Source organism: Hemiscyllium ocellatum, assembly GCF_020745735.1.
Source record: "Hemiscyllium ocellatum isolate sHemOce1 chromosome Y unlocalized genomic scaffold, sHemOce1.pat.X.cur. SUPER_Y_unloc_2, whole genome shotgun sequence".
In the NCBI taxonomy this organism is placed as follows: domain Eukaryota; kingdom Metazoa; phylum Chordata; class Chondrichthyes; order Orectolobiformes; family Hemiscylliidae; genus Hemiscyllium; species Hemiscyllium ocellatum.
In genome coordinates, this window is record NW_026867601.1 from 212,120 (window position 1) to 228,863 (window position 16,744).

Consider the following 16,744-nt stretch of genomic DNA (forward strand, 5'->3'; position numbering starts at 1 on the left):
ATATCTGAATTAAAATCCAACTGTCACTCCTCAGCCCACTGTCCCATCTGATCAAGATCCCATGGAAACCTGAGATAAGCTTCTTCATTGTCCACTACATATCCAATAATGGTGTCATTTGCAAACTTACTAACTATACCTCTTATGCTCGCATCCAAATCACTTATATCAATGATTAAAATTACTGGACCCAGCACCGATCCTTGTGGCACTCCACTGGTCACAGGCCTCCAGTCTGAAAAACATCCCTCCACCACCATCATCTGTCTTCTACCTTTGAGCCAGTTCTGTATCCACATGGTTAGTTCTGCCTCTATTCTGTGAGATCTCACCTTGCTAACCAATCTCCCTTGGGGAACCTTGTTGAACGACTTACTGAATTCCATATAGATCACATCCACTGCTCTCGTCTCCAAAATCCTCTTGGTAACTTCTTCAAAAAACTCAATCAAGTTTGTGAGACATGATTTCCCACGCTTAAAGCCATGTTGAAGATCCCGAGTCAGTCCTTACCTTTCCAAGTGCATGTACATCCTGTAACTCATAATTCCCTCCAAAGTCCTTCCCACCACCAACGTCACGCTCACTGTTCTATAGTTCCCTGACTTGTCCTTACCATTTCATAAACAGTGGATCCACGTCAGACAACCTCCAATCTTCCAGCACCTCACGTGTGACTATTAATTACACAAATTCCTCAGCAAGAGGACCAGCAATCACTTCACTAGGGTCCCACAGAGTTCGAACCTACACATGATCAGGTCCTGGGGATTTATCCACATTTATGTGTTTCAAGCTCAATTATAAAGAACGAGAAGCAGGCATTTTTGCGAATGGAGTTTTGTCTTCTATTCAATGACGTTGTGGTTGAACTGATAATCCTCACCTCTGCTATTCAGCCTTTTCCCAATCAGCACTGATTCCATTACCGATTCAAACTCTGCCAGTTACCCTTGAAAGTATGCAATGGCCCAACCTCGGTGCCCTGTGGTAAAGAATTCTACAGATTCACTTCATTTTGGGAGAAGAATTTCTCTTCTGCCTCAAACCTGTGACCTCTAAGCCAGAGATTACACTCCCTGGTTCTAGACTCTTCCAAAAGTGGAAACAACATTTCTGCTATTAACGCGCTATGTTTCCTGAAATTTCAGAATGTCACCACTGAATAATCTATGTTGCAATTGGTACAAGCTCAAACTACTCAATCTCTATTCTCAAGACAGTCCCTCCATCCTCAAGATCAGTCTGCTGAACCTCATGTGGATTGTCGCAGATTCCAGAGTATCTTTCCTTTAATACGAGTCCCACAATAGTTGACAGTATTCAGCTGTGATATGACGAGAGCTTCTTTTAAGTTTTAACAAAACTTACAGTCATACAGTTATACAGCACAGAGGTAGATCCTTCGTTCCAACTCATCTGTGGTGAACTGAAATCCCAATTTGACCGAGTATCATATGGCAAACAGGTGACCCATATTTCTCTAAATGTTTCCTTCTCGTACACACATTCAGCTGCCTTTTAAATTTTAAAGTTATACTCGCCTCCACCACTTCATTTAGCAGATTTTTCTGTGTATATACCACCATCTATGTGAAAACGTTACCCTTCGGGACCTTTTCCAACATTTCTCCTCTCGCCATAATCCTCTGTCTTATAGTTTTGGACTCCCCAACACTCTGAAAAAGACCTTGGTTATTCATCATAACAATGCCCCTCATGATTTCCGGATCTTGTTCAGGCCAACCTTCAGCCCCCTTTCCTCGTGCTGCAGGGAAAAGAAACGCCCCAGCCTATTCAGGGTCACCTTATAGATTAAATGCTGAGAGTTTGTTTCTGGAAATGCACTGCGAGTCAGGCAGCATCCGAGGAGCAGGAAATTCGACGTTTCGGGCAAAAGCCCATCCTCAGGAATGGAGGCAGGGAGCCTCCAGGTGGGTAAGTGGTGCTCAGTCCATGGAATGATCATCCATGGTCTTGTTGAACAGCGGAGCAGGCTCGTAGGGTCAGATGGCTGAATACTTCTCACATTTCTTACGTTGTGGTATTGTTATGTTTTTACAGACCTCCAATCCAAAAGGCAACACTCCACGACCACTAAATAAAAATCAAAAGAACTGCAGATGTCGTGTATCTGAAACAAAAACCGGAAACTGTGGAAAAACTCAGAGGCTCTGGCAGTATCTGTGGAGAGAAAACTCAACTCTCCATGGTTTCCTGGTTTTCCTTTGGAGCCTTCTTAAGTAACGCCACCACATTAGCCCATCTCCGGTCTTCCAGCACCTCATCCATGATTATCAATGATACAAACACCTCAGCAAGGGGCTCCGGAATCTCCACCTAATCTTCCCACTAAGTTCTGGGAATCACCTGATCAGATCTCAGGGATTTCAGGGATTTATCTCTGTTTTTTGGCTTCGAGACATACAGCGCCTCCTCTACTCTGAGATGAACTCTTTTTAAGGCAATACTATGTATTTCCCAATTTCCTTAGTTTCCATGCACCTATTAATGCAAAATATTTGTTCAGTGTCTCATCCATCTCTTGTGGTCTCACACATAGGCAGCTATGGTGGTCTTTAAGCGGCTGTATTCTCTCCTTGATTATTTTCTACCCTTTCTGTATTAATGGAATCGTTTGGGATTTTCTTTAACATTATTTGTCAAAGTTACGTCATGCCCATTTTTTACCTTCACGATTTCCGACTGCCCTTTTTTCCTTTTCCGGATTCACTCGATCCCACCTGCCTACATCTGATATATCTCTCCTATTTCTTGACCAGTGTCTCAATTTCTCCTGTCATTCTGCTTTCCCTGCACCGACGAAGTTTACCCTTCACACAAACAGGAACATACCATCACTGAACTCTCATGATCTCATGCTTAAATGCTTCACATTTCCCAACCGTACCTTCTCCTGTGCATAGCCCGCCATCCCTAAATCAACCAGATTTTCAAAGTTCCTGTGAGATGCCATCAAACCTGGCCTCACTCCAATTTGGAACATTCATTTTTTTAATCAATTCTACTATTTTTCATAACGGCTTTCAAACTAATAGAATTATGATTACTTGCTCCGAAGTCTGCCCCCCAGGACATCTCAGTCACTTGCCCTGCTCAGTTTCGGAACAGAAGTTCAAGTATTGCACAGCCTCTAGTCGGTGCTTCCATATATTGAATACGAAATCTTCCTTGAATATACCTAACCAATTACGCCCCATCCAAGACCTTAACACTATGACAGTCCCAAAAATTGGAAAGTCAAAAATAACTGACCATAATCCGATTGTTCTTACATATAGCTGAGATCTCCTTACATATTCACTTGCGAAAGTCCAGTTGACTATTGGGAGGACTATATTACACTTCCAGTAAGGTGATCACCCCATTTCTCAAAATTAGGTTCCATCTATGTAACGTCACTGGGCAGTCTCCCAGAATTTCCTCGCAGCATCCAGCCAAACTGTGCTTCTGAAGCAGTACCACTCCTCCTCCACTCTTGTTTTCCCCCTCACCCTGTCTATCCTTTATATAGCATCTACACTCCTGAAGATTAAGCGGCCAGTCCTGTTCATCCCTGAGCCACATTTCTGTAATGGTTAAGATACCCCCATCCCAAATTCCCATCCATGCCCTATGTTCACCTGCCCCGTCTGTCAGGCCTCTTGCACTCAAGTAAATGCTGCTTTGCAGTCTTACCTCATTTATGCCAAACTGTTGCCTGTCTTGACTCTTCGAATGGTTCACCGTGTCTATTTTACCATCCTCAACCTTTTCCTTTTTCTCACTATTGCATTGAGTCTCACCATCTCCCTTACCAGCTTGAAGCCTTCAGGGTATCACGAGAAAGTTTTCCCGTAACAGTGTTGGTCCCTTTCCAATTCAAGTGAAACCTGTCCCTCTTAAAGATGTCATTTCTGTTGATGAAGAGATCTCAATGATCGGGAAATGTGAATCCTAGCCCTTGCAACAGCTCCTCAGCCGCGCATTTATCTGCTCGTTTTTTTTATTATTCCAACTCTCAATATTCCATTAGTTTTTAAACAAAGCCCAACATTATGTTTGCCTTTGTTGCAGTTAAAATTAAAAGCTGGCATTTCGTCATTCTGTGATGAGGATTCCCAAATCTGTTCGTAGATTTCAGAATTCAATCTTTATGTAAATAATATTCAGTTGCTCTACCTTTCCTGCTAAAATTCATAACTTCATTTTTATGTCATTTCTGATTTATTTCACCCCATTATATTAATATGCAAAGTTTCTTGTTCCCTCTCATTTCCAATCTATCACCCTCTGCAAACTGTTTTGCTTCATACCCACCACTTACCTCCTCTACAATTTTCGTGTCATTTGCCAACTTGTCTGCAGTACATTCACTTCCCTCATCTAAGTCGTTAAAATACTTTGTTAATATTTGTGTCCCCTGAAACGGATTTATGTGGTATCCACCAGCTACAGATTGACATCCTGTAATGTTAAATGTGGAATCAAACACTCTTACGCTTGTGATTTCCACAATCTTCTCCCCGTGGCAACACAATACCTCAGAAACCACAGGCTGTTATCTTGTTAAATAAGCTTACGTGTGGTACCTTATTAAATGTCTTCAGAAAACAAAAAAAATCACAAATTCCTCCTTATTCTCAAAGAATTCTAACACATTTATCAAGCAAGATTTCCCTTTTGTAAATCCATTCTCAGTCCTCTTGATCATGTCATGTACTTTTAAATGCTCTGGTGTGACGTGCTTTATTATAGACGACATAATTTTTCCAATAAATGATGTTAATTATCCAATAATGGCCTCAGTCAGACTTTTTTGTGTCCTTACTTTTTTTGAGTGAAGATGTTACCTTGTCACTTTGCCAATGTCGTCATACTTTCCTGAAACCTAATGATTATTGGAAAGTTACAACTAGTGCATCCAACACATTTTTTTTCTTACTTATTTTTCTATCTTGGATTGCACCTCATTAGTTCCAATGCTTTTTGCGGTAAATACTCCTGTAAATTTCTCTGACGTTTTCTTTGTAGTGAAAGTCATTGTATTGCATTGCTCACCGTTTCTTTTGCCATTCATTATTTCTTAATTATAGAATGTTCATTGCTTGCTACTTTCACGGCAGATGCTGACTATTTATTCATCTTTTCTGTCATTGCGTGGTTCCCAGTCAGGAATTCCCAGCTTCATTCAATATGGGCCTATATTCACGTTGGTTTTTCTCTTCAGTTCTTTCTATTTAAGAATACTCTTGCCGTCCACTTTAATATCAGCCGTGGTTTCACTTTCGATGTTTACCTTCTCCCGCCTTATTAATCTTTACATAGAACATAGAACATTACAGCGCAGTACAGGCCCTTCGGCCCTACATGTTGCGCCGCCCTGTCATACTAATCTGAAGCCCATCCCACCTACACTATTCCATGCGCGTCCATTTGCCTGTCCAATTTGCAGGCTTATTGATATTTCTATAAACATTCCGAATGTCCTGCTCACCGAAAATATTTCCCACTTTTTATGTTTTCCTTTTAATTCAATTTGTTGCTATTTGCAACTCTTCTACATAAACATAATGCACTCGTCCCCTTCCTAGATTTCTTCCTTCTCACTTGAATTATATCATTACTGTGAGCGTTGAACTGTTTCTCTGAATGGATTGCCATTGTTCTTCACATTGTTCCCGTTTCCTGGTCCATCCCAGCAAACTCTGCCCTCATCCGTTTACAATTACACTTATATAAGCTGAGCACATTTGTTTCGGATGTAAGATTCTCCCTCTCCAAATGAATGCTCAAACCTTGCTGTTCCGAGGCAATCTTTCAGTCTGTCACCATTCATAAAATCTGACTCATTGCACATTACCAGATTCAGTACATCAAGATTTCAGGTTGAACCACGATATACTGTTTCAGGGATCTGTATGAATTCTTCTTTGTGACTACCTTTGTTGATAGAGTCATAGAAATGTATAGCACAGAAACAGACACTTCGGTCCAACTCGCCCATGCCAATCAGATACCCCAACCTAATCTCGTCCCACCTGCCAGTACCTGGCCCATCCCCCTCCAAACTCTTCCTATTCATATGCCTATCCAGGTGTCCTTAAAATATTGCAATTGTAACCAGCCGACACCACTTCCTCTGGCAGCTCATTCCATGCACGTATCACCCTCTGCATGAAAACAGTTCCCCCTTAGGTCTCCTTTATAACTTTCCCCTCTCACCATAAACTTATGCCTTCTAGTTCTGGACTCCCCCACTCCGGAGAAAAGACTTTATTTATCCTATCCATACCCCTCATGATTTTAGAAACCTCGATAAGGTCACCCCTCAGCCTCCGATGCTCCAAGGGAAACAGCCCCAGCCTATTCAACCTCTCAAATCCTCCAACCCTGGCAGCATCCTTATAAAACTTTCCTTACCCCTTTCAAGTTTCACATCATCATTCTGATAGAAAGGAGACCAGAGTTGCACGCAATATTCCAAACGTGGCCTAACCAATTTTCTGTACAGCCGCAATATGACCTGCCAATTCCTGTACTCAAAACTCTGACCAATAAAGGAAAGCATACCAAGCGCCTTCTTCGCTCTCCTGTTTTCCTGCGACTCCACCTTCAAAAGGAGCTATGAACCTGCACTCCAAGGTCTCCTTGTTCAGCAACACTCACTATGACCTTACCGCAGGAAATGTACAACCCAACCTCCACCCCCGGCACCTTCCCCTGCAACCGCAGGAAATGTACCCCCCACCAACCCAACCTCCACCCCCGGCACCTTCCCCTGCAACCGCAGGAAATGTACCCCCCACCAACCCAACCTCCACCCCCGGCACCTTCCCCTGCAACCGCAGGAAATGTACCCCCCACCAACCCAACCTCCACCCCCGGCACCTTCCCCTGCAACCGCAGGAAATGTAACCCCCCACCAACCCAACCTCCACCCCCGGCACCTTCCCCTGCAACCGCAGGAAATGTAACCCCCCACCAACCCAACCTCCACCCCCGGCACCTTCCCCTGCAACCGCAGGAAATGTACCCCCCACCAACCCAACCTCCACCCCCGGCACCTTCCCCTGCAACCGCAGGAAATGTACGGTCCCCAACGCCTTATTTTCACTATGGACATCCAGTCCCTGTACACCTCCATCCCCCATCACGAAGGACTCAAAGCCCTCCGCTTCTTCCTTTCCCGCCGCACTAACCAGTACCCTTCCACTGACACCCTCCTTCGACTGACTGAACTGGTCCTCACCCTGAATAACTTCTCTTTTCAATCCTCCCACTTCCTCCAAACTAAAGGAGTTGCCATGGGCACCCGCATGGGCCCCAGCTATGCCTGCCTCTTCGTAGGATATGTGGAACAGTCCATCTTCCGCAACTACACTGGCACCACCCCCCACCTTTTCCTCCGCTACATCGATGACTGTATCGGCGCTGCCTCGTGCTCCCACGAGGAGGTTGAACAGTTCATCAACTTTACTAACACCTTCCATCCCGACCTGAAATTCACCTGGACTGTCTCAGACTCCTCCCTCCCCTTCCTAGACCTTTCCATTTCTATCTCGGGCGACCGACTCAACACAGACATCTATTATAAACCGACTGACTCCCACAGCTACCTGGACTACACCTCCTCCCACCCTGCCCCCTGTAAAAACGCCATCCCATATTCCCAATTCCTTCGTCTCCGCCGCATCTGCTCCCAGGAGGACCAATTCCAACACCGCACAACCCAGATGGCCTCCTTCTTCAAGGACCGCAGATTCCCCCCAGACGTGATCGACGATGCCCTCCACCGCATCTCCTCCACTTCCCGCTCCTCCGCCCTTGAGCCCCGCTCCTCCAACCGCCACCAAGACAGAACCCCACTGGTTCTCACCTACCACCCCACCAACCTGCGCATACAACGTATTATCCGCCGCCATTTCCGCCACCTCCAAACGGACCCCACCACCAAGGATATATTTCCCTCCCCTCCCCTATCAGCGTTCCGCAAGGACCACTCCCTTCGTGACTCCCTTGTCAGATCCACACCCCCCACCAACCCAACCTCCACCCCCGGCACCTTCCCCTGCAACCGCAGGAAATGTAAAACTTGCGCCCACACCTCCACACTCACTTCCCTCCAAGGCCCCAAGGGATCCTTCCATATCCGCCACAAGTTCACCTGTACCTCCACACACATCATCTATTGCATCCGCTGCACCCGATGTGGCCTCCTCTATATTGGTGAGACAGGCTGCTTACTTGCGGAACGCTTCAGAGAACACCTCTGGGCCGCCCGAACCAACCAACCCAATCACCCCGTGGCTCAACACTTTAACTCCCCCTCCCACTCCACCGAGGACATGCAGGTCCTTGGACTCCTCCACCGGCAGAACACAACTACACGACGGCTGGAGGAGGAGCGCCTCATCTTCCGCCTGGGAACCCTCCAACCACAAGGTATGAATTCAGATTTCTCCAGCTTCCTCATTTCCCCTCCCCCCACCTTGTCTCAGTCGGTTCCCTCAACTCAGCACCGCCCTCCTAACCTGCAATCCTCTTCCTGACCTCTCCGCCCCCACCCCACTCCGGCCTATCACCCTCACCTTGACCTCCTTCCACCTATCCCACCTCCATCGCCCCTCCCCCTAGTCCCTCCTCCCTACCTTTTATCTCAGCCGGCTTGGCTCTCTCTCTCTTATTCCTGATGAAGGGCTTATGCTCGAAACGTCGAATTCTCTATTCCTGAGATGCTGCCTAACCTGCTGTGCTTTGACCAGCAACACATTTGCAGCTGTGATCTCCAGCATCTGCAGACCTCATTTTTTACATTAAGTGTAAAAGTCTTTTTGTCTGTCTGTCAATTGATGTGAAGATTAATTTGCCAGTGATTAATACAATGCCTTTCTTTTCATGCTTCATCATCTTCTGATCTCTGTCATGCTTTCTTATAATTTCGTGATTCTAGAATTTATTCCAGCAACGTTGTCTTTCCCATGGTATTTCTGACCTTCACCTGCGTGGATTCTATATCGACTAATGACAAAGCCTATGGCTCAGTAATACTTAAACATGCCTGGTTTACGTCATGTCTTTCAAAAACATTTAATACCACTTTGTGCAATGGTTGTGACGTGACTAAGAAAACCAGCAATTAATCTCAATTGTACCAGCAGTGTATCACAACAGACCTGAATGTGTTGATCGGAGAAGCGACTCTCAGTCTGCACTTCCATCTGCTGGAGAAGCACTGACATTACACTGATGGTGAAAATGTCAACAATACGTGTCTGATATCAATCTATTGAGAAAGCAATTGCACGCTTATTCCAGCTCATCACCTTAAGCTGGCAGCTGTAGCATTATGCAACAACTCATTGAAAGTGGATAAGACAAATTAGCATCAAATCATGGTCAAATTTTGAGAGAAATGTCTCCATTCCTTGACGTGTAGGTTTGTTCTTCTCTCTTAACGATACCAACTCTGACAATTTGGCGTCTTTATGGGCCGAGTGAAAAAAAAACAAGGGTAAAAAGAACATAAGTGGGTGTCACATGCACACCTCCAAACCGCAGAAGTGATGTTGGGAATGGCAGTAAACAGGAAATCTGAGGTGCATGTGATGAGGGAATTTTGGTGATCATGCATGATATTAACTGCACATCGACTGGACTAACCAATTAAGTAACAATGGTGGAGAGGATGAATTTCTGGATTGTATGTGGGATGGTTTCCTTGACCAATATGTGCAGAAACCAACTAGAAAGCAGGCCATCTTACGCTGGATGCTGTGTAATGAGAAGTTCATCATTGCTAATCTAACTGTAGCAGATCCCTTGGGTACAAGCAACCATGACACGCTAGAACATTTTAATCGAAATGGAGAGTGAGACCGTTGATATGGAGACTCGGGTGCTGAATCTTTAATTTTTCAGTTAAAGGGTTGGCGATTTACGGGGTATCTTATAGAAATGTAAACGACCATGACAGGCATGAACTCAGTAGGTTCCCAGCGTTGGGTAATCCATAAGACTATCAGACCATAAGACATAGGAGTGGAAGTAAGGCCATTCGGCCCATCGAGTCCACTCGGCCATTCAATCATGGCTGATGGGCATTTCAACTCCACTTACCAGCATTCTCCCCGTAGCCCTTAATTCCTTGTGACATCAAGAATTTATCAATCTCTGCCTTGAAGACATTTAGCGTCCCGGCCTCCACGGCACTCCGTGGCAATGAATTCCACAGGCCCACCACTCTCTAGCTGAAGAAATGTCTCCGCATTTCTGTTCTGAATTGACCCCCTCTAATTCTAAAGCTGTGTCCACGGGTCCTAGTCTCAGGTAAGGATGGAAATAATATAAGGGAACCTGAGGGCCAACAGTTACACACTAAGACTGTTCAGCAAATGGAATGAGCTGCCAGTGGGATTGGTGAGGAGAAACATTAACAATATTTAAAAGGTATTTGGACAAATACATGCACAGGAATGATTCAGAAAGATAATGGGCCAAGTGCAGGGAAATAAGATTATCGTGGAAGGATAATTTGGTTGGCATGGATCAGTTTAGGCCGAAGCCCTGTCTCTGTGATGTGCAACTCTCACACTCTCGGACACAAATCAGATACCAGAAATGTTGGAGAATGCAAATTTTACTGAGTGGGGGAACTGAGGCTGATCAACATTAGTAAAGAAATGTTGCTTTGATAATTGCAGGGATGGACGGTGGATCAACCCCCAGGGCCTAATAATCTACATCCAAGCGTACTTCACAAAGTGGTTCCAGCAATAGAGAATACATTCACTGTCAGGATTGTATACGTTCCGATACAGACCCTGCAGACTGGAGAGCAGCTGATATCACTCGAATATTCAAAAATGGAGACATTATCTTTGTTTTCCCTATAATCCTGTAATATCCCGCCGTAGTTCCTGAGCCTCTCTTCGGACGGAGTGTGTCCCCATGATGCATCGTACAATAAACTGATTAATACTCAAGGTCTGCCTGCAGTGATTTTCTACAGCAGCGCGTGTGTTTAATTTTGTAACAGCACATACATTTCTGTGTCTATTGCTATGAAAGCACATCATATTGCCTTGAAACCACTTTGGTTGTCAGACGTCACCAACATGCTCTCGTCGTTGGAAGATGCTCAATGTATTTCAGATAATGTGCTTTCATTCAATGAAGCTTTCCTGCTTGATGAAGAGATGGTATACTAGCCTTCATTGTGAGAGGTTGAGTCCAGGAGCAGGGATGTGTTGTCGCCTTGGTGAGGCCACACCTCCAATATTGTATGCCGTTTTGGTCTCCTTTTCTGAGGAATGTATTATCTATCCTGTCTAGTCCTGTTAAGATTTTATAAGTCTCTATGAGGTTCCTTCCTCATCCGTCTGAACTCGGGAGGAAACAATCCTAACGCAGTTAATCTCTCCTCATACGTCAGCCCCACCATCCCCTCAACCAGCCTGGTAACCCTTCACTGCACTCCCTCAAGAGCAAGACCATATTATTCTTCATCATTCTTGAAGCAGATCCTTTGCCTGACTGTAGAAAATCTCACCATGCAGAAAGTAAATTCACAAGTCACATGCATCCATTCCGCACTCATGCCCGGGCACACTTGTTTGATAACTTAGGGACTCTGCATTTGAGAGGACGCAGAATGTGCGAATTTGTAACGTCACCTCCAAATCTCAGCATAGCAACTGGGATACTCTCGTCCACATCTCAATTACACCCAACATGTCTTTCACTCCTCCCTCTTCATCTTCCAGGGCTGTATAATTCCTTGCAAGCGCATCTGTGCCTCTCGGTTGTCCAGACTGAAATAAAGAGTATTGTTGTGACAAGATCTGCTGTTGGAATTGCTGAGGGAACTCAGCAGGAGCGGCAGTGCCTGAGGGAGGAAACGGAATTCTCATAAAGTTCCGTAGAAATTCTGAAACGGAGTCTCTGATTCTCTCTCCACAGATGCGGCCAGACCGGATGATTTTTTGTTTTCCTGCAGTTTCTGCTTTTGCTTTTAGCTGAATGTCTATTCCATTGACCGGAATGATACACCCAGACACACCATGTACCGATATTTATATCTTTCAAAAACTGAGGCAATTGAATTCAAACAAATGCAGAACGATGCTCTTCCCTCAGCTCCACAGACAGACGAACACGGGAAAGCAGCGGCGTGACATGGTTCTTTCGGTATAGCTGAGTGATTGCACTTATAAACAGGCAATCCCGTTTCTTATTGCGGTGTCGAATCCTGCTGCCGGTGGCTGAAAGCACAGCAAGATGGAGTTTGTTTCGCATCTCTGTGTTTGGGATTCCAATCCCGGCGGGAAAACACTTCTTCCAGGTCAGAAGTGGCGTCAATCTCCCATGCACTCCCTGAACAGCTCGGATTCACCCGTGCACCCTGATGAAGGGCTTATGCCCGAAACGTCGAATTTCCTATTCCTTGGATGCTGCCTGACCTGCTGTGCTTTAACCAGCAACACATTTTCAGCTGTGACCTCCAGCATCTGCAGACCTCATTTTTCACCCGTGCATTGCCAGCTTTGTGCGAATTGGTGTGTTTCCAGATTCCTGACTAGAGTTTTCTCGCTGAATTTGGTCAAAGCTTTGACTGGAATAGACCATGATTCAATGTATGAAAGTACATTTCACTGGGGTGGAACCTAAACCCGCAAAGTGACTGTGAATAAAACAATGGAAACTCTCAACACAGGAATAAGAGACACTGAAGCAGACACATGAGGACAAATATCTTTTCTCTGTCAGTGAAAGGCGCTGCTTCACAAAGGGGAGACTTCGAGGTGAAGCAGTGACGGTGATAATTTCTGCTGATTATTCACCCGATGAAGGCCGTTTCTGACCGAAGTCCGTGTTTAAATTACATACTGACAACCTGTCAGCGCTACCCCAGCGATTGGGGCCAGTAGCGTAGTGGATAACGCGTCTGACTTCGGATCAGGAGATTGTAGGTTCGAGTCCTACCTGGCTCGGGGCCGTGGCGCTCATTGTTGAGCATGCTTCTTGTTGCATTGCCATTTCTGAGTTGTTTGGAGATGCTGGGTTTGGATTCGTGCGTTTGTGAATTTGAAAGTTGCATTTCAGCCCGTTGCAGCTCATTCTCACACCGGTGTATGTCAGCTCCTGATTTGACACTATGTGAGCAGCTGCTGGGATGAGAACCGCGTGTTCCATAGCCCTTAATTCCTTCTGACATCAAGAATTTATCAATCTCTGCCTTGAAGACATTTAGCGTCCCGGCCTCCGCTGCACTCTGTGACAATGAATTCCACAGGCCCACCACTCTCTGGCTGAAGAAATGTCGCCGCATTTCTATTCTGAATTGACCCTCTCTAATTCTAAGGCTGCGTCCACAGGTCCTAGTCTCAGGACTACAAGGAGTCAGTCTCATGTTTGGATGGAAATCATATAAGGAAATGGAGTACTGGGCTAATGGTCGGATACCTGGTAGTGTGGATGAGCAGTGGGATCTTGGTGTCCAAGTAGACAGATCTCTGAAAATTGCCACCCAGGTAAATAGTGCTGTGAAGAGGCATATGGTGTACTGGCTTTTATTGGTAGAGGAATTGAGTTCCGGAGTCCTGAGGTCATGTTGCAGTTGTATAAGACTCTGGTGCAGCCGCATCTGGAGTATTGTGTGCAGTTTTGGTCGCCGTACTATAGGAAGGATGTGAAGGCACTGGAACGGGTGCAGAAGAGGTTTACCAGGATGTTGCCTGGTATGGTAGGAAGATCGTATGAGGAAAGATTGAGGCACTTGGGGGTGATTTCATTGGAGAAAAGAAGGTTTAGGGGTGACTTGATAGAGGTGTGCAAGATGATTAGGGGTTTAGATAGGGTTGACCATAAGAACCTTTTTCCACGTATGGAGTCAGATATTACGAGGGGGCATAGATTTAAATTAATGGTGGTAACTATAGGACTGATGTTAGGAGTAGATTCTTTACTCAGCGAGTCATGAGTTGATGGAATGCCCTGCCAGTAGCAGTGGTGGACTCTCCCACTTTATGGGCATTTAAACGGGCATTGGATAAGCATATGGAGGATAGTGGGCTAGTGTAGGTTAGGTGGGCTTGGATCGGCGCAACACCGAGGGCCGAAGGGCCTGTACTGTGCTGTATTTTTCTATGTTCTACGTTCTATGAAACCTGAGGACCAACTTTTATACACTAAGACCGATAAGCATATAGAATGAGCTGCCAGCGGAAGTGGTTGAGGGAGAATCATTAACAATATTTAAAAGGTATTTGGACAAATACATGCACAGGAATTGTTCAGAAGGATAAAGGGCCAAGTGCAGGGAAATAAGATTATCGTGGAAGGATAATTTGGTTGGTATGGATCAGTTTGAGCCAAAGCCCTGTCTCTGTGATGTGCAACTCTCACACTCTCGGACACAAATCAGATACCAGAAATGTTGGAGAATGCAAATTTTACTGAGTGGGGGAACTGAGGCTGATCAATATTAGTGAAGAAATGTTGCTTTGATAATTGCGGGGATGGACGGTGGATCAACCCACAGGGCCTGATAATCTACATCCAAGCGTACTTCACAAAGTGGTTCCAGCAATAGATAATGCATTCACTGCCAGGATTGTCTACATTCCGATACAGTCCCTGCAGACTGGAGAGCAGCTGATATCACTCGAATATTAAAAAATGGAGACATTGACTTTGTTTTCTCTATAATCCTGAAATTTCCTTCGGTAGTACCGAATTCTACTGAGACTCTCTTCGGGCGGAGTGTGTCCCCATGATGCATCGTACAATAAACTGATTAATACTCAAGGTCTGCCTGCAGTGATTTTCTACCACAGCGCGGGTGTTTAATTATGTAACTGCATATACATTTCTGTGTCTATTGCCATGTAAGCACATCATATTGCCATGAAACCACTTTGGGTGTCAGAGATCACCGGCATGCTCTCGTCGTTGGAAGATGCTCACGTGTATTTCAGATAATGTGCTTTCCATGCAATGCAGCTTTTCTGCTTGATGAAGAGATGGTATACTAGCCTTCATTGTGAGAGGTTGAGTGCAGGAGCAGGGATGTGTTGTCGTCTTGGTGAGGCCACACCTCCAATATCGTATGCCGTTTTGGTCTCCTTTTCTGAGGAATGTATTATCTATCCTGTCTAGACCTGTTAAGATTTTATAAGTCTCTATGAGATTCCTTCCTCGTCCGCCTGAACTCGGGAGGAAACAATCCTAACGCAGTTAATCTCTCCTCATACGTCAGCCCCACCATCCCCGGAACCAGCCTGGTAACCCTTCACTGCACTCCCTCAAGAGCAAGACCATATTATTCTTCATCATTCTTGAAGCAGATCCTTTGCCTGACTGTAGAAAATCTCAACATGCAGAAAGTAAATTCACAAGTCACATGCATCCATTCCGCACTCATGCCCAGGCACACTTGTTTGATAATTTAGGGACTCTGCATTTGAGAGGACGCAGAATGTGCGAATTTGTAACGTCACCTCCAAATCTCAGCATAGCAACTGGGATACTCTCGTCCACGTCTCAATTACACCCAACATGTCTTTCACTCCTCCCTCTTCATCTTCCAGGGCTGTATAATTCCTTGCAAGCACATCTGTGCACCTCGGTTGTCCAGACTGAAATAAAGAGTATTGTTGTGACAAGATCTGCTGTTGGAATTGCTGAGGGAACTCAGCAGGAGCGGCAGTGCCAGAGGGAGGAAACGGAATTCTCATAAAGTTCCGTAGAAATTCTGAAACGGAGTCTCTGATTCTCTCTCCACAGATGCTGCCAGACCGGATGATTTTTTGTTTTCCTGCAGTTTCTGCTTTTGCTTTTAGCTGAATGTCTGTTCAATTGACCGGAATGATACACCCAGACACACCATGTACCGATATTTATATCTTTCAAAAACTGAGGCAATTGAATTCAAACAAATGCAGAACGATGCTCTTCCCTCAGCTCCACAGACAGAGGAACTCGGGAAAGCAGCGGCGTGACATGGTTCTATAGGTATAGCTGAGTGATTGCACTTATAAACAGGAAATCCCGTTCCTTATTGCGGTGTCGAATCCTGCTGCCGGTGGCTGAAGGCACAGCAAGATGGAGTTTGTTTCGCATCTCTGTGTTTGGGATTCCAATCCCGGCGGGAAAACACTTCTTCCAGGTCAGAAGTGGCGTCAATCTCCAATGCACTCCCTGAACAGCTCGGATTCACCCGTGCACCCTGATGAAGGGCTTATGCCCGAAACGTCGAATTTCCTATTCCTTGGATGCTGCCTGACCTGCTGTGCTTTAACCAGCAACACAATTTCAGCTGTGATCTCCAGCATCTGCAGACCTCATTTTTCACCCGTGCATTGCCAGCTTTGTTCGAATTGGTGTGTTTCCTGATTCCTGACTAGAGTTTTCTCGCTGAATTTGGTCAAAGCTTTGACTGGAATAGACCATGATTCAATGTATGAAAGTACATTTCACTGGGGTGGAACCTGAACCCGCATAGTGACTGTGAATAAAACAATGGAAACTCTCAGCACAGGAATAAGAGACACTGAAGCAGACACATGAGGACAAATATCTTTTCTCTGTCAGTGAAAGGCGCTGCTTCACAAAGGGGAGACTTCGAGGTGAAGCAGTGACGGTGATAATTTCTGCTGATTATTCACCCGATGAAGGCCGTTTCTGACCGAAGTCCGTGTTTACATTACATACTGACAACCTGTCAGCGCTGCCCCAGCGATTG

The 16,744-nt window shown here is 45.3% G+C and overlaps 1 non-coding gene across 1 annotated transcript; it reads left to right on the forward strand.

Annotated features, from left to right (window-relative positions):
* The first annotated feature begins 12,919 nt into the window (after positions 1-12,919).
* On the forward strand, positions 12,920-12,992 carry trnar-ucg (transfer RNA arginine (anticodon UCG)). Its single transcript has one exon. It is a non-coding gene; the product is annotated as a tRNA-Arg (tRNA).
* The last annotated feature ends 3,752 nt before the right edge of the window (positions 12,993-16,744 follow it).